This window comes from Microcaecilia unicolor, chromosome 10 (assembly GCF_901765095.1).
Source record: "Microcaecilia unicolor chromosome 10, aMicUni1.1, whole genome shotgun sequence".
Taxonomy (NCBI): domain Eukaryota; kingdom Metazoa; phylum Chordata; class Amphibia; order Gymnophiona; family Siphonopidae; genus Microcaecilia; species Microcaecilia unicolor.
In genome coordinates this window covers 62,006,962-62,025,798 of record NC_044040.1, presented here as the reverse complement: position 1 = coordinate 62,025,798, position 18,837 = coordinate 62,006,962, and the positions used below count along the sequence as shown (strand labels likewise).

The following is an 18,837-nucleotide window of genomic DNA, read 5'->3' as shown; positions in this document are numbered from 1 at the left end:
CTCTTTTTTTTTGTTTAAATTTACCTCTCCGGCGCGTGGCAGCGTAGCGTTAGTGAGGAGGCGGCGCTCCCCCGCCCCGACGTGTCAGTCTCTTCCCTTTGCTCGGTTCCGCCTTCTTCTGACGTCAGAAATGACGCCAGAAGAAGGCGGGACACTGAGCGAAGGGAAGAAGACACGTCGGGGCAGGGGAGCGCCGCCTCCTTCTCACTAACGCTACGCTGCTGCGCGCCGGAGAGGTAAATTTAAACAAAAAGGAAAAGAATATGGGGAGAAGAGGGCGGGTAGTGTAGCGATCATTTTGGGGGGGGGACGCCGGCGGGGCCAACTGCAGGGGGGCGCCGGAGACCCTAGGCACGGCCCTGCTTGTATCCCACATTTCCCCACCTATTTGCAGGCTCAATGTGGCTTACAAAGATCTGTTATGGTCACGCAATAACAGGATAAATAATACAATTGGTGTTACAAAGAAATAGAAGAGAAGAAGAGGATCTACGTGCTCCATCTATCCTGTCCTTTATTTGTCCCTATATATCTTTGGGGGCCAATATTCAACCGGTGGGATGCAGCCCACATAAGTGCCGGGCTGTTTTCAGTGACCAGCATTGAATATTCGGTTTCATTTTTGGCCACTGGAGCTTAACCTGTTAAGCCAATATTTCAATGCTAACCGGTTAAGTTCCTAGCAGATAAAGATAGGACTGCTACTTATGTGGTCCTATTTAACTGCTAAACCCAGCGCTGAATACTGGTGCTAACTTGCTATATGGCACGATATAGCCAGTTAGCCGCTATGCACCAACCGCGAATATTCAGTGGAGGTAACTGGCTATCTCCCACTGAATATTAGCGGTTAGCTGGCTAAACACTATCAGGGAGTTGATCTTTTTCTTTTGCTCTGGTTTTTTATCTTTTAAATGATCATCCTTTTCAAGTATGTTCTTCTCCTACACACAACTTAATTTCTTTTAATGGATTGCCTGAGCCTCACATGGCCTTCCTCTGCACCCATGAAGAGAAGCGTGATCACATCTAGTAACCAGGCACCTGTACAATTATAAACCTTCATGATAAAGCTCCTCAGGACTTCCTAGTACAGGGGTGATCATAAACCGGTCGGGTTTTCAAGATTTCCACAATGAATATGGATAAGATTGATTTGCATGTACTGCTTCCGTTGTATGTAAATAGATCTCAAGCATATTAATTGTGGAAATCTTGAACACCTGACTAGGTTGTAGCCCTGGGAGACCATGGTTGCCCACCCCTGTGCTAGTATCTATGCTGATAGTGCAATAAAACCATTAAAAAATCAAATACAAATATCATCATTCTATTAGCAAAGACATTAAATTGATGTGCATTGATGTGCTCAAGTTATTTCAAGCTATTTGACAACTACTTCATATATTCATTTTATTGAACTAATGAGAAATTCCTATCATATAACTTGGAAGGAAAGACTGGCACAATTTTGTTATCTGAAAACAGTCAATCCTTAGTCTTTTGAAGCAAATATAAATATAAAAGTCCTTCATGCAATACCGCAAAAGCGTGCTTCAAGCAAGATATTGCAAATTATTTACATACAAATGGTTTTTTATGTGAAATAGCTATCAATATATAGAAGTTGCCCTTTATATCTGTTCCAAAGGCTTCTTCATGGGCAAGTTAATCATTGGGTTCTGAAAAGGGAGAAGACACACATGTGGGATTTTTTTTCATCCATTTTATATTTTCCTAAGTAAGGCTTTTCTCTGTTCAAGTAGAGCTCCTGTTAGCTCCCTCCAGGCATGGACAGTAATTTAATCCTTACAATGATGATACTGTGAAAGCAAAGAGGAAAATGCACTATGGATAAGCCTCTGTGAAAATGAACAAAAATTATCTATTTGTTGCCATATATTGTCAGCAACAGCAGGCAGTATGCTGCAAGGATCAGAAAAATGTTTTAATTCTATATTATTTTAATGGAATAACCGTGCTATAGTTTTGTTGTGTTTTTATTGTTTTAAGAGCTTTATCTTGGATAATTTTGATAAGTTTTAACATATCATTGTTGATGTTTTATGTCTGATGTAATTTCCTATCCAGCATATTTTCGAAAGTGATCGCCGGCCATCTTCCAACATAAATCGGGAGATGGCCGGCGATCTCTCAAACCGGTATAATCGAAAGCTGCTGCTTTGACACCATCGCCACTTTCCCGTCGCCGAGCCGGTGAAAGTTCAAGGGGCGTTCGGCGGTGTAGCGAAGGCGGGACATGGGCGGGCATGGGTGTGGCTACCAGATGGCCGGTTTCGCTCAATAATGGAAAAAAGAAAGCCGGCCGTAACGAGAATTTGGTCCACTTTATTTGGTCCCTTTTTTTCAGGTCCAACTCCCAAAAAAGTGCTCAAACTGACCAGATGACCAACGGAGGGAATCGGGGATCACCTCCCCTGACTCCCCCAGTGGTCACTAGCTCCCTCCCACCCTCAAAAATACAACTTTAAAAACTTTTTTGCCAGCCTCAAATGTCATACTTAGGTACATCACATCAGTATGCAGGTCTCTGGAGTAGTTTTAGTGGGTGCAGTGGACTTCAGGCAGGCGGACCCAGGCCCATCGCCCCCCTGTTACATTTGTGATGGAAAATGCCCTCCAAAACCCACCCGAAACCCACTGTACCCACATGTAGGTGCCCCCCTTCACCCCTTAGGGCTATGGTAAGTGGTGCATAGTTGTGAGGAGTGGGTTTGGGGGGGGCTCAGCACCCAAGGTAAGGGAGCTATGCACCTGGGAGCTATTTTAATTTTTTTTTTTACTTTTTAGAAGTGCTCCCTAGGGTGCCCGGTTGGTGTCCTGGCATGTGAGGGGGACCAGTGCACTACGAATCCTGGCCCCTCCCACTACCAAATGCCTTGGATTTGGCTGGATTTGAGATTGCCGGCTTCGGTTTCCATTATGGGGAAAAACCGATGCCGGCCATCTCAGACATTTGGCCGGCCCCAACCGTATTATCGAAAACAAAGATGGCCAGCCATCGTTTTCAAAAATACGGTTAGCTCCAGCCAGTTGCAGAGCCGGCCATGGAGATGTTGGATTATGCCCCTCCATATGTATTACATGGCCTTCTTATGCTGCGCAGCAAATACCATCCATATTAGATTAGATTAGCTTTGTTTATTGCTGTTATTAATCATTGTTCAAACTGAAGAAACTTACTAAATATTGCTTAATGAGTTATTGTTTATATTTATGAATACTTGGTTTTAAATGTTGTTGTTTCTCACTTTGAGATTATCAAAAGAGCATGTCCATAAGAGGGAGCCTACAATTAATCACCGAGAGGGCATGTAGTAGGAGGCATTTCTATAAAGGAGGCATGATAGAATCCATAGATGTGGCATAAGTATTAGCACCTTAAAGTATTATGGGGTCCTTTTACTAAATTGTGCCAAAATGTGTCCTTAGTATGCCCTTACATAGGTCTTTCCCATGCAATAAGGCCATTTTTAGCACAGCTGGAAAATGGTCAATTATTTTCTGAATTAATGGCCATGTGCTAATTTTGATATGGACAGTAAATATGAACCAGAGAAAAAAACTCCACTTACAATGGAACAAAACCCAAATAACCAATAGTGGAGAGTAATTTCTTGCTTCTTCTTACTGCAAAAAATGTAGGGCCCTGTTTACTAAGTCATGCTCTAGGCGTGCTAGCGTGTTTAACGTGCGCTAATAATTAGCATGCACTAATGCTATACACACCTATAGGAATATATGAGTGTCTCTAGTATTTAGCACGTGCACCTTAGTAAATAGGGCTCTTAGACTGTATATGTGAGGAGCCCAAACAATGCTAATTTCTAAATTAGGAAATTAAATTAGGAAATGATGTAAGATTATCTATGGTGAAGTCTCAGGTTACATGATCGACCTAATCAATCTCCCAATCAGAAACAGTACCAGTTCATCACGTTCTTACCTGAATCTCCACTACCCAAATTGCAAAGGACTAAAATACAAGACAACCCATGCGTCCAACTTCTCTTACATAGACATGCGCCTGTGGAATGCAATTGCCACAAATGATGAAAACAACTTATGATCACCTAAAATTCAGAACATTATTAAAGACTCACCTGTTCAGAAAGGCATATCCGAATGACCCAACCTAAGTGACTCAACCCTGCAACACTTCACTATCAAAGATCGTATTGGACATTGACAAACTCTTTTTACCTCAACCCAGCTTGATTGAATCTTATCTTCCCTATCCCAATACAACATTTTGTACTAATCCTATATTGGAATTGGCGAATGCCTTCACGGTATTATGTAAGCCACATTGAGCCTGCAAATATGTGGGAAAATGTGGGATACAAATGTAACAAATAAATAAATAAATAAAATATAATAATTCAACCTTGGAAGATGAAATTGTATTGATGCAAAACATCTGTTCAATTATTTTTACTCGCTGGGTGATAGATAGCGTCTCAGTCAATACACACAGATAAGAGATTGTTGTAATTAGAACAACGTTGGATCCACTGCTTGAGGTCTGTGGAACCCCATGGATTAAATAACATGATCAAGAGGGTTGCTTTCTTCTAGCTACCACCAGGAAGTGATAGGATTGCTTTAATACATCTGCACATGTGTGGGCATTGTTTTTAAATATGATGGCTTTTTTGAATGCCTATCCATAACAGCAGCTTCATGAAAGACAGAAGTTCTGCACTGAGTGAGTTATCCTCGTGTGCCAGAATTTAATACAGTTTCTTCTTCAAAGAAAGTGATGCTGAGAATTTAAGATTTTTACATTTTCCTTGCAGTTTATGAGTATCAGTAGGGCATGGAGATCCCCTGAAGAAGCCTAGGACATGAAGTATATTAATAGTATTCTAAAAGTTTATTAAGTATAATATAGTATATTAAGTAAAGTATATTAAGAGTAAATCTAAAAGTTTTTATATGCAAATGAAAAATCTCAAAAAAAGAAATTATTCCGCACATAGACAAGATTGTTTTGTGGAGAGAGCATAACAAAGGTCACTTTATATCATTAAGGAGGTTTTTTGACCAATAAATGAAATTGTGAGCTGTGGATGGAATAGCTGGTGTCTTTGATAGAACTAGCAAGCATATCGTCTTTTGACGGTTTCAGCCAGCTGAGGTTCTTTTCCTCCTTTTTCAATATTCATGTTCCAAGGTGGAATTATTATATCTTTTCCTAATTTGGAAATTCGCATGGGTTGGGCTCCTCACATATACAACTTTTTTGTGATAAGGCGTAAGAAACAAGTAATTACTCTCGCTATTGGTTATATGTGCTAGTTTCGCCATTAGCGTGTGGCCATTTAAAAAGATTAGTACGTGAGACGTTACCACCACCTGTTTTGTAGGCGGTAAGGGCTCACACATTAATCATATGCTAATCAGTTAGCTCAGGGGAATACAGATGTGCTAACTGATTAGCACAGAAACGCCCATTGTCTGCCCCAAGACATGCCCCCTCAGCAAAAAAAAATATTTGTGCACGATTTGCGCGTGCGCACTGCAAAATTGCTGCGAGATGCATCAGCATGCCCTGTGATAAGCAAGCGCTAGAGCTTATCGCAGCTTTGTAAAAGGACCCTTATGTAATTTGTGTGCATAAGTTTGAACCACATTTAAGCGCCACCTATGTGTGTACCCCTTTCAAATATGAGTTATGTAAGGGCCCCTTTTACAAAGGTGCACTAGCTTTTTTCAGCACGTGCTAAAAACAAGCGTGCGCTAAATGCTAGAGATGCCCATATATTCCTATGGATGTCTCAAGCATTTAATGCGTGCTAAAAAAGCTAGCACGCCTTTGTAAAACACCCCCTGAGTTACATAGTGCTTAGTCAGAATTTTGCGCACAAATATGCACGTAAATGCCATTATTCTAAACATTTACGTGTGCAATGGGTGCTTAAATTTTAGCATCTATATTATAGAATTGTCCAGCCCTCCACCAATGAACTACAGGATTATAAATGTAACAATGAATTGTCCCCTAAAGGCCAAGAGGGTTAGAAATGTAACATGTTAATGAAGGATAAAAAATGTAACATATGGTGCACCCACTTGATTTTTGCTTTTCAGAAAGATGCTTGTGAGAGACAGAACAATATATTTTATGTAAAAAGTCTGCTAATCTCTTCTATAAAATTTCCTCCTATGTCTACTGCTAAAATATTGAAGTCATAAAACTAATAATAAAGAGGCCCTTTTACCAAACGGTGGTAAAAGGTGGCCTGCGGTGGTGTTGGTGCGTGGGATTGCCGCATGCCAAGGCCATCTTTTACTGCAGGGGCGTATCTGCGTGGGGCCACAGGGGCCTGGGCCCCCGCAGATTTTGCCCCGGACCCCCCTACCACCGTTAACCCTCCCTCCCTCGCCTACCGCCGTCACCTACCCCGAGGTCCGCTTCCTCCGGCTTTTTAAAATATTGCTTCAGCTGGCGGGGGACCCCAACCCCCTGCCAACCCAGCCGCAATCTTTAACTTTTTCATCCTCGTCGTGCAGCGTGCTGTGAAAGCTGCATGCATCTTTAGATCCAGTTGGATGGAGTCTGTCTGACGTCGCAGCACGTTGACGTTACAACGTGCTGCGACGTCAGACTCCATCCAACTGGATCTAAAGATGCATGCAGCTTTCACAGCACGCTGCACGACGAGGATGAAAAAGTTAAAGATCGCGGCTGGGCTGGCGGGGGGTTGGGGTCCCCCGCCAGCTGAAGCAATATTTTAAAAAGCCGGAGGAAGCGGACCTCGGGGTAGGTGACGGCGGTAGGCGGGGGAGGGAGGGAGTGTTAACGGCGGTAGGGGGGGTTGACGGCGGAGGGGGGGTTGACGGCGGTGGGAGGGGGGGTTGACGGCGGTAGGGGGGGCTATAATGTGCCCCCTCACTCTAGCCCCTGCCCCCCCTACCGCCGAACCTCAGATACGCCCCTGTTTTACTGTCATGGGTGAAAATGTTTTTTTTTTTAAAAGAAGGAAGTAAATAACTGTGCAGTAAAAATAGGAGGTGGTAAGGACTTCACCGGTAACCCAGCAGTAATCAGGCAGCATGCGGTGCTATCCGATTACCACCAGGCATGGCCACTCCCCACCCACCGGCGCTAGAATATAAAAAATATTTTCTAGCACCAGAAATGGCGCAAGGTAGACCTGGAACTATCGCTGGGTTCCTGGGTGAGCCCAGTGGTAGGGCAAATTTGCTATGCAAAACCTGGCGGTAACCCTACCTCTAGGTAATAAAAGGGTCTCTTATTATGCATTATCATGTGCTAAGTGTCACATGGCCAGTAGGTATAAATTAGGACTTTAGTAAAAGGGCCACAAAGTGATTCACTTGTTATGAATTCAATGCACCTAAATTCATACACCTAAACTTTTTAAAAAATTAAATGAAAGAAGATTGGGCCATTTCAGCAAGTGCAAAACATCGAATCCTATGTTAAAAGAAATGTTGACCAAAAGAGGGAGTAAGACCTGGAAAGGGAAATGGGACTTGATATACCGCCTTTCTGAGGTTTTTGCAACTACATTCAAAGCGGTTTACATATATTCAGGTACTTATTTGTACCTGGGACAATGGAGGGTTAAGTGACTTGCCCAGAGTCACAAGCAGCTGCAGTGGGAATTGAACTCAGTTCCCCAGGATCAAAGTCCACTGCACTAACCACTAGGCTAGAAGAAGCCATGCAAAATGGTTTTATAAGATCTGTAAAACATTACTACTTGCTTGATAGTTTGACTGTTTTCTGATTCCTGAATAGATTATACCCTTCTTTGTTACATTTATTTCTTTATATGTAATTCATTTGTTTACTTACGCTTGACTGACGCCTGTCATGTTGTAATATTGTAAGAAACTTCAGACAGCCCAGAACACTGCAGCTAGACTCATATTCAGTAGAACAAAATATGCAAGTGCTAAACCCCTACGAGAAAAACTACACTGGCTCCCACTTAAAGAACGCATCACGTTCAAAATATGCTCCCTAGTCCACAAAATCATTCACGGAGATGCACCAGCCAACATGTCAGACCTGATAGACCTACCACCCAGAAATGCCAAAAAATCATCCCGCACATTCCTTAATCTGCACTTCCCTAACTGCAAAGGTCTAATATACAAACTAATGCACGCATCAAACTTTATCTACTTGAGCACACAGTTATGGAACGCATTGCCGTGCAACTTAAAAAAGATCTACGAACTAACGAACTTCCACAAACTACTGAAGACCTATCTCTTCAACAAGGCATACCACAATGATCTACCAATGTGAATATACGTAACTCCTCCACATATATTCAGAACTGTCTTACATTATCCGCTCGTTATACTACTATCATGTATTATCATTATCATGTTGCCCAAGACCCTTCTGTAACACTAAATGTCTATTTTCTAATATATTTCCACCATTCATGATGTATTGTAAGCCACATTGAGCCTGCAAAGAGGTGGGAAAATGTGGGATACAAATGCAATAAATAAATAAATAAATTCAAAGATACTCCTGCCCTCTGTAGGAATTATACAATACATTATCAGTTCCATTTTATTGTGTAAGTTCCCCATTAACCCTTTCTAGATATGTACGTCTTCCAGATGACAACATACCCATCTAGAAGAGAGACGGACAAAGAAAATAAACCACACTCAGACTCTCATAGGATAATTTGACTACCAGCATACATCCACAAACCAATGGCTACACTTCAAACAAAAACACACTTATTTTAATGTTTTTGCAATAATAGCTTGTACTATGTAGCTGGAAAAATGATAAGAAATTATTGACAATTAGCTTTGAGTCTTCCAAGGTAACTGTTGGGAACATTCTCAAGACTTGTTGCTGTCACTTGTTAATGACACAGTGGAATACAGTTAACTGCATCTTTGTAAGTATAATTAATTGGTCTGCATTATCTGCTGTGTTAGCAGGTGGAATATAATTTTATAACAGGTCATTTATGTGTTAAAACCATGGGGGCTTCTGGCATTTGCATATAGACATTTCAAATAATGGGCCCTGTTTACTAAGCCACGCTGTAGGCACGCTAACTTTTTAGTGTGTGCTAAAAATTAACGCACGCAAACGCTAGAGACACCCTTATATTCCTATGGGTGTCTCTAGCATTAGCGCATGCTAAAAAATTAGCACGCCTATAGCGCAGCTTAGTAAACAGGGCCCAATATTTGTTATTCTTATTTAGAACTTGCTCAACAGTTGGCAGTGATATTTTGCAATCCTTAAAATCTGGCTGTTCTTTACCATGTTTTGGGTGGGACTAGGAATGAACCGAAATATGGACAGGATGTCCATGTCTGAAAAAATGGATGTTGTTATTTAGACCTGGTACTTGGCATGTCCAGGTTACAGAAAGGTGCTCTGATTGAGCAGCTGTCCATTGGAGGAATTAATGCACAAGACTTCCTTAATCCCCAGTGGTTGTGTCCCCCCTTCCTCTCCCTCAAGTGTGAAACTGGCAAGGGACACCAGGATCAATGGATATTCTTAAGAAAACAGCATGTAGATCTGAGGATTAGCTTAACAGTGCAGTGGCCTGAAAACCAAGGGATCCAGGTTCAAATCCTACTTTGACTCTTTTTTTTTTTTACATTTTATTTTAAATTACGAGCCCTCCAAGACTCCAATTTTGACACTCTCGTCTGTACTTATACACTTTTAGCAAACTGACCCTACTAACTCTGTTTAGGTTTGACAAGCTATCAAATGTATGATGTTGTAGATTTGCATACTTAATTTGAATGAATATCAAGAAAAACTAAGCATTTAAGGCACCATCAGGCATTACATTATAATCAATTAATCATCTTTTTAAAATAGACCTCTAAATCCTCACTTTACAATTCCTAGGTCTTTTATCTATTCGTCTTCTTATTTGATATATTCACTCATATAATGAAGGCTAATGTGTTAGAAGGATAGACTTTTTTAACTATAGTTAGTGGTGTTCTATAAATTTATGACATATAAAGAATGATTAAAGATATAAACATGTGGAAGAGAATGTATGTTAACAGATGACTGTAACAGTAAAGGGAAAAGTATATGAGTTGCCTTTGTAGCATCTGTGAAAAAATGTCTAAATATAAAGAATCTCTCTTTGCAAAATAGAATTCAAATCCCAATCCCTACTGGGTTTAAGAATGAATGATACTAATAGAATACCAGTAACTCCTTAAACCTACTACTTCCCTTTGAAGCTGCACCACATAAAAACATAAGAACAGCCATACTGGGTCAGACCGAGGGTCCATCTAGCTCAGTAACCTGCTTCCAACAGTGGCCAATCCATATATCAGTAAACTTATCCTGTATCAAGCTGTCATTCTTTTCCATCAAATCTCCACTTCCAAACTTTTAATGTAATATTAGGTAGAGAAAAAACATGTTATCCTTAACGAAGGGGGCCTTTTACTAAGCTGTGTAGGTGCCTATTATGGGCATAATCAAAAGAGAAGGGCGCCCATCTTTCAACACAAATCGGGAGATGGGCGTCTTTTTCTCAGGGGCGCCCAAATCGGCATAATCGGCATCCTCAAGTGCTTTCCGTTGCGGGGACGACCAAAGTTCCCAACAGGGGCGTGCTTAAGAGATGGGCATTCTCGGCCGATAATGGAAAAAAGAAGGGCGTCCCTGACGAGCATTTGGCCGACTTTACTAGGTCCATTTTTTTCATGGCCAAGTCTCAAAAAGGTGCCCGAACTAACCAGATGACCACCGGAGGGAATTGGGGATGACCTCCCCTTACCACCCCAGTGGCCACCAACCTCCTCCCACCCAATAAAAAAAATTTTAAAACATATTTTTACAGCCTCTATGCCAGCCTCAAATGTCATAATCAGGTCCATCGCAGCAGTATGCAGGTCCCTGGAGTAGTTTTAGTGGGTGCAGTGCACTTCATGCAGCCCCCCCCCCCCCCCCCACCCGTTACACTTGTGGTAGTAAATGTGAGCCCTCCAAAACCCACCAGAAACCCACTTCTAGGTGCCCCCTTCATCCCTAAGAGCTATAGTAGTGGTGTACAGTTGTGGGGAGTGGGTTATGGGGGTGGGGGGGTGGGGGCTCAGCACAAAAGGTAAAGGAGCTATGCACCTGGGAGCAATTTGTGAAGTCCACTGCAGTGCCCCCTAGGGTGCCCGGTTGGTGTCCTGGTATGTGAGGGGGACCAGTGCACTACAAATGCTGGCTCCTCCCATTACCAAATGCCTTGGATTTGGTCGTTTTTGAGATGGGCGTCCTCGGTTTCCATTATCGGCGAAAACCAAGGTCGCCCATCTCTAAGGACGATGATCTCAACATTTAGGTTGACCATCTCTTAGGTCGACCTAAATGTTGAGATTTGGGCATCCCCGACCGTATTATCGAAATGAAAGATAGATGCCCATCTTGTTTCGATAATACGGGTTGCCCTGCCCCTTCGTGGCGCCGTCCTTAGAGATGGGCGCCCTTAGAGATGGTCGTCCCTGTTCAATTATCCCCCTCCACGCGTGCCCAACGTTCGCCATATTGGAGTTACTGCCCGGTTACAGTGTGGCCCTTGTGGTAATTTCAATTTTGGTGTGCGTCCGCTATGCGCATCTGAAAAATATTTCTTTGTTTTCTGATGCGCATAGACCATTACCGCCTGTTTACCACGTGAGACCTTATCACTAGGTCAACAGCTTGCAGTAAGATCTCAGATCTAAAATGGACGTGCAGCAATTTTCATTTTGCCGCATGTCCGTTTTCGGCAAAAAAAAAAGAGGCATTTTTTTGTAGGTGTGCTAAAAAATAATTCTGCGCACGCCCAAAATATGCATCTACACTACCGCAGGTCATTTTTCAGCGCACCTTAGTAAAAAGACCCCCAGGAGAGAAATCTCTACACTGCACATCCCCAGTTCTTGTGCTAACATACTTTAGTCCACAAAATTCTATAAATGGTGCCTAAAAAAAATCAGCACTGAAAAAAACACACTTAGAGCAATTCTATAAACCTCGCCTAATGTTAAGTAGCCATCCCGCAACTATAATTTAGGCACAGGCATTTATGTCAACTAAAACCTGGTGTAAATGCCCATGTGTTATTTAGGCACAGATCAGGCATATTCTGTAACCATGCGTGAAAATTCTCAGAACGCCCATGACCCACCTATGCCCCTCCCATGCCAAACCCCCTTTTGAGATCTGCACGGTCTTATTTACGTGCATCACTGTATATAATACGCTTAATGAGTTACGGACATAAATCCTAATTAGTCCCAATTAGTACCGATAATTACTTAACATCCAATTACTGACACTGATTGGCTTGTTAACCAATTAAGTTCTGCACACAAATTGGCTACATGCGCTGATTTGCATGCGGAACTTTAGTTGCCGTTGATATAATCTGGGGGATAATGCACTTGTATTCCACTTTTTACAGTCTAGTTTAAATTGCTTCCAGACAGTCTGACAAAGAAATCTTGAGCCAGATCTCCTTGAAAGTAATTTTCCTATTCCTCAATTCCAAGCCAAACAAGCCCATTAAGTACTACATTACTTATAGAATAGTATGCTCCATTCCTTCTATTTCACCCACACTCATCAGGAACACCGTGTGCTGGATTGAGTCACCACATGGCAGCAGCAGGAGCAGCTGGCACTGGCCTTCACTACACAATAGGAAGAGAAATTGCTGATCCACTTTCATCTTTTCTATGGTCTTAAAACATTTACAGCTGCTGGAAACCCACTCTGACTGATACAGTGCACGAAGAGCAGCTATTCTGGCTTACACTGAACTGTGGGATACGTAGCTGACCCACTTTCCTCTGCCTCTCCTGAGATACAGCTTAAGTTTTCTACTCCGAGCAATGGGGGTATTTTTATTCTGAGGATCAGTTCTCTGAAAATACTAGTCCAATATTTCTCTGATATATTTACATTTTCTTACTGCATGCCAAATTTTGTCAATTACTCCCTTCCCCCCCCACCCCCACCCCAACGGAACAACCAGAAGAAACATAGGGACCCTTTTACTAAGCTGCATACTACGCACACCCAATACGCGCCAAAATGGAGTTATTGTCCAGCTACCATGTGGCTCTTGTGGTAATTTCATTTTTGGCGCACGTCCGATACGTGCATCTGAAAAATAAATTTTATTTTCTGACGCGCGTAGGTCATTACCACCCAGTTACCGTGTGAGACTTTACTGCTAGGTCAATGGCTGGCAGTAAGGCCTCAGACCCAAAATTGACGCACGCTCCCCCTTGGTATGATACAGGCACTTCAGACATATCCCAGAATGCTTGTCACAGGCTTCCGGATCAGTTATGTCAATGTTGTTGTTGTTGTTGCACTGGCCCTGCTGACAAATTCCACCAATCTCCCCAGGGTTTCCAAAGAACCCTGAAGTACACTAGTCGCACCGGATACCTACAGACGGGGGGAAAAAAAGGCCCACATATGCACCTCATCAAGTCTGACTCTGCGGCACATCCATTTTTGACAAAAATGTTAAAAAGGCATTTTTTGCAGGTGCGCTGATAAATGGATCTGAAAGCCCAAACATGCGTCTACACTACCATAGGCCATTTTTCAGTGCTTAGTAAAAGAACCTCCTAATCTCTTATAAATCATTCTTCCCAACACACCATATATTTGAAAGCAAGCATAAAAAAAGGATCTCCAGTGCGAGAGTTCAGAAATCTCCATTTTTTATGGGTCATACAAATTCAATGTGTACTGTTTACATTGTTCATGAAACCGACATATTTACAAGTGTTTAAGATATACATGGGCAGCCCCATTTTAGAGAGAATGTAGACTATACCTACAGAATTGAGACGTTCAATTCAAGACTTCTCAAATTTCACAAGTATTTTAGAACATAACCTGCTAAAATACAGGAGAACCAAATGCTTATGCACTGAGTATATGTGGTATAAACACCCATATAAGAAAAAAAAAGAAAATCTCAATGGGTTGAAACCTGGCACATACAAAGCATATACATTATTATTATTTGTTACATTTGTAGCCCACATTTTCCCACCGTTTTGCAGGCTCAATGTGGCTTACATATAACTGTTACCAGTGTTAGCCGATTCCGGTCTGAACAAATACATGTATGGTTGGTACAATGTACGTGCTGGCACATACATGTTTAACTTAGCTAGTTTTGAAATAAAAACATGTATTTTCCTGATACTGTCACAGAGACATATTCTTTTCCAGTTTGGCTTTTGGGGGATGGGGGACAAAAATCACTGGAGGCTTAACAGGACAATTTTCCCTAATCTTTCTAGTGTAGAATTGCTGAAATAGGGCAGTTTGTCAAAATCTAAACGTGCTGGTAGCAGATGTAAATCCTGTCATCGATCTGTTAGGACATCAACGTTTTATCCCCTTCTGAAATGGGGAATGTATTTCTTCTAGGCATTCCATGGCTCCAACCAAAACATGCCCAGACCCTGCCTCCTTGACATTTGCATGCATGTGGGGTTTTGACATGCATATCCCAGCTTTGTAAAATAGGAACTTTTAGGGACTCTTTTACCTTGCTTTGTTAAGCATTAATATGCACTTAATGCAGAAGAAACGCACAAATGGCAAAAGTGACAAGGCTCCTTGTGCTATTTTGGACTTTAGCTTTTGCTGCTTTGTTTTTGGATGACCTCTCCTTTGTTCTTTTTTTATCTCAAAGCACATATAAACAGTTTATGACTCAAAAGCAAAACAAAATCCTCAAGGAAATACAGAACAACAAGTCATAAACCCCCTGATTCTATAAAGGTTGCCAAAAATGCACATGCAAATTTAAGCACCGTTACAATTTGCGTGTGCAATTTAATTGAATAACGAGCCAGTGTCAATAATTGGCTTAACAAGCAATTATTGGCACTAATTAGATTTGAGTGTTACACACGTAAAGTTAGGCACATGATCTGCACCTAAAATTCACATGTGGCCCGAAAAAGGGGGCACAGAAAGGGGACAGTCATAGGGTGGAACAGAGGCTTGGTTTTGAGTTACAAGCATTAGTACAGAATAAGGGACCTGTTTACTAAGGCGCGTTAGCATTTGTAACGCGCCTACAATTAGCATGTGCGCTAACCATGTACATTCCTATAAGGATATTGTAGGCGTGTACACAGTTAACACACATGCATGTTTAACGTGCGTTAAAAATGTTAATGCGCCTATAACGCGGCTTAGTAAACAGGGCCCTAAGGATGCTCTGTGATTAAATTTAGGCGGGGGTATTTGCACCATGGTCACGCCTAACAGGGAAAACTTTAGGCACAACTTACTGAATACTGCTTAAGCAGGGGTTTTTTTCAGCACCGATTTTATAGGTGCCATTTACTGAATCTAGCCCCAAAAACATAATTTTCAAATGGAATCCCATAAGCAATTTTCACCATGTAGAATTTGACAAAAATTCAGAAATTTCATTATCTGATAAAGATACAAGCATCCTCCACAATTTAGTTTAATTTATTAATCAATATATTTCTTCACCTTTGGTTCAAAATGGATCTCAAAGTGCAGTACATAATTCAGAAAAAGAATACTAGTTTTCAGGGCTTTTTAATTATTTCTAATGTTTCTCTACTTTGAATAAGCGCAATATTTAGGTCTGCATTAATTGTGTTAAATTTTACTCATAAATCTCAGTATGTCTGCACAAATATATGAGTAGCCAAATACATTTTGGTACTGTATGAACCTTTTATTTTATTTTTCTTTCCTGTTTTGACACACAAGCCTCTGTGGTAAGAGAGACACAACAGATAATACCAATGAAGACTACTAAAAAGGAACAAAATCGTGTTGCCATGATGGTTGCCAAATAAAAATGGAGGCCATGGTATCATGAAGAAATCATAACTAAGCAATACATTACTACCATCATACCACCCAATAATTTCCTAGTTTATAACCACACTTTTTGTATTCTACAATTCTAAAACAAGCACGTTATCACTAAATGGTATTTCATAGGATTAGGGAAAAGTAATTAAATCTGGGAAAATGAGCAAACTGATGAGCAGGCCATTTAATAGTAATGAATCAACCATCTGGAGGTGATGAATGGCCAAAGAAGGCAAAATCAACATTTATTTATTTTTTTCCTGTGTCAGGTCACTAAAATGTTTCTTTTGTTGTATTGTTTTCATAATTATGTATGTATGTTTTTCTTGTAACCCACTTTGGATATACGGAGGGATATAAATACAATAATACTCTTTTGCAATTAGCAGTTATATTATTATTTTTGCAGAACTGATCACAGTATGTTTAAAGGAAGTATAAAACAATATTTCAGGCAGGCGAGTCAGTGAAAAAAGGCACAGATAATGCATGCCATGTGTTCCAGTCAGGCAGATTGGGACCAAACCCAGCATTCTGTTCAGCTTATAACAATTATTTTTATGATTTAGTATCTTATGAATTATAACAGCTTAATGAGATGATAAAATGTTCAAAAAGCCATGGTACTTCCTGGTTGTCTCTACAAATGGTTATTAATTGCCTCAGAGATATGCCCCATACAAAGAAACAAGAATTTCCAAGCCAACCTTTTTCCCCCAGTGGGAAAAAACTAAAAATTAATTATCTTTTAATTTCTTACCAGTAAAACAATTTACAACAGTATTATCATCCTTTAGAGCAGGTATCTCCAGTACATAATGAAGTATCATTGCAGACGACAAGGATCACATCCCTTCATGTCATTCGTTAACTGAGAATGTTCACTGTATCAGAATCTAGCTGAGTTACCCAAGTTTGATCGGGAAATTCAGCACTAACGACTGACATATTAGAAAACAGTAAAACAACATTATATAATATTTTTTATTTTAGAATTAGGGGCAACTATATATGAATTGTTTCTAGTTTCAGTGAGTATGCTGCATAATATTGGCCATGAGGAAAGCAAGGACATTTTGGGCAAGGTTTCAGTCACCCTTTTTCTCCCCTGCTGTTACCCCTCCGCTAACAAGGTGATATCATCCTCCCGCCATTATTTAACTCCTCCTGGTGCAAGGCATTTGAATGTATTGATTTCTTTAATATGCTTGACAACCTTCCTGATGTTTCATTCTCTTTGTTTTGTTTTGTTTTTTTAGTTTCAGACATTTTGGGCACATTTTCAGTCACTCCATTTCTCCCCTGCTGTTACTCCTCCACTAACAAGGTAACATCATCTTCCTCCCATTATTTAATTCCTTCTGGTGCAAGGTGCTTGCGCCGGAGGTGCATGCCAAAAGAGCGCAACCAAAGGAGCAGATCATGCTCCTTGGGAACTGCTTGGTAGCCTTTGTGTAACCCTTTTTTTCTCTCTTCCTCTTGTCAAACTTAACTGGTTCTCCGATTTCTAAATTCGCTCCTGGTTTCTGTTTCCTTGCTACTATGCCCACCTCTATAACTTCTCCTTCCAATACTATTATTCCTGTTCTTCTGCACACGCATCCTGAACCCAATTGGCGGCATCAACCAGTTTTTAGGACTCTGATACCTCTTTCCAGTAGTATTCCCAGTTCAACAAGTACATCTTTACTTCCTCTTCAGCACTTGAAGTTGGGCCTTCTTAATATATGTTCACTATGTTGTAAATCTCTTTTAATAGTCAACCTTATTTAAGTCATTCTTTGGATCTCCTTTTTTTTGTAACAGAAACATGGCTACACCTAGGAAACACAGCCGCTCTCCTGGAAGCCTGTCCTTCTAATTTCCATGCCTATGATTTCCCGTGCCCTGCTCATCGAGGAGGCAGGGTTGCTTGCTTCATCCAAAATTCATTAAAAGTTTCACTTTGCACTACTAAACCTTTGGCTTATTCTACGCATCACTTTTTGGTCTTTTTTAACCTATGTGGCTGAACTCTTTCATCCTCCTCCACCTTTGATAAATCTTGCATGACGAATTTCAGCATTTCTCACAGAAAGCTCTAGAACAGAACTCCACATGGATTTTTTAGCATCATTTTTGAGTGCCATTTACTGAATTTAGTCCTTAAAATGTAAATGGTTATTATCTATGGTGCATATTTGATATTTAATATGTATATTATGAGCTAGAGAGGATAATTCTAAAACGTCAAATTAAATAGTCCCCTTCAGAACGTGACTCTCTTCAAGCTATTACAATTAAACTATCTCAATCAAAGCCCTATTAACCATAGGTAATTAAATATATGAAAAAGAAAAATATGGAGGAAAAAGCCTCAAAAGAATAGCTCCTGTATAATATGGCAGTGTATAATATGCCACTGTAACGTGGCAGTGCCGGATGCCAAAACAGTGAAAATTATCTGCCACGGACTCTGAGGAAGGATCAAAACTATGGCCATAGTCGGCCGTGGTGCTCTAAGAACACTGAGCAACGTGTACAGATAAGTCGTGTTATTAAGAAATGTATTTGAATTAAAATTGTGTGACAACGGACAGTTAGTGGTGGATGGAGGTTTTTTGTCTATGATGAGAAAGTAAGCTCCCCGATACGGAAGGCTTTTTGCCATATTATACAGGAGCTATTCTTTTGAGGCTTTTTCCTGCACATTTTTCTTTTTCATATATTTAATTACCTATGGGCAATAGGTCTATGATTGAGATAATTTAATTGCAATAGCTTGAAGAGAGTCATGTTCTGAAGGGGACTATTTAATTGGGCAGGTATAGGGTATTTGTCTGAAATGCCTGGTCTATGTAAATAGACAGTTCAAGAGTTTATGGCAAATCCATTACCAATACAAATTATTGATACTGAATTTGGCTACTGTACTTGGAACTCCCTACAACAGTTAA

At 40.7% G+C, this 18,837-nt stretch overlaps 1 protein-coding gene across 4 annotated transcripts in view; it reads right to left on the bottom strand.

Annotated features, from left to right (window-relative positions):
• Window positions 1-18,837, bottom strand: part of IMMP2L (inner mitochondrial membrane peptidase subunit 2) — a 1,132,561-nt gene that overhangs the window by 338,274 nt on the left and 775,450 nt on the right. The gene's annotated exons all lie outside the window — the stretch shown is intronic.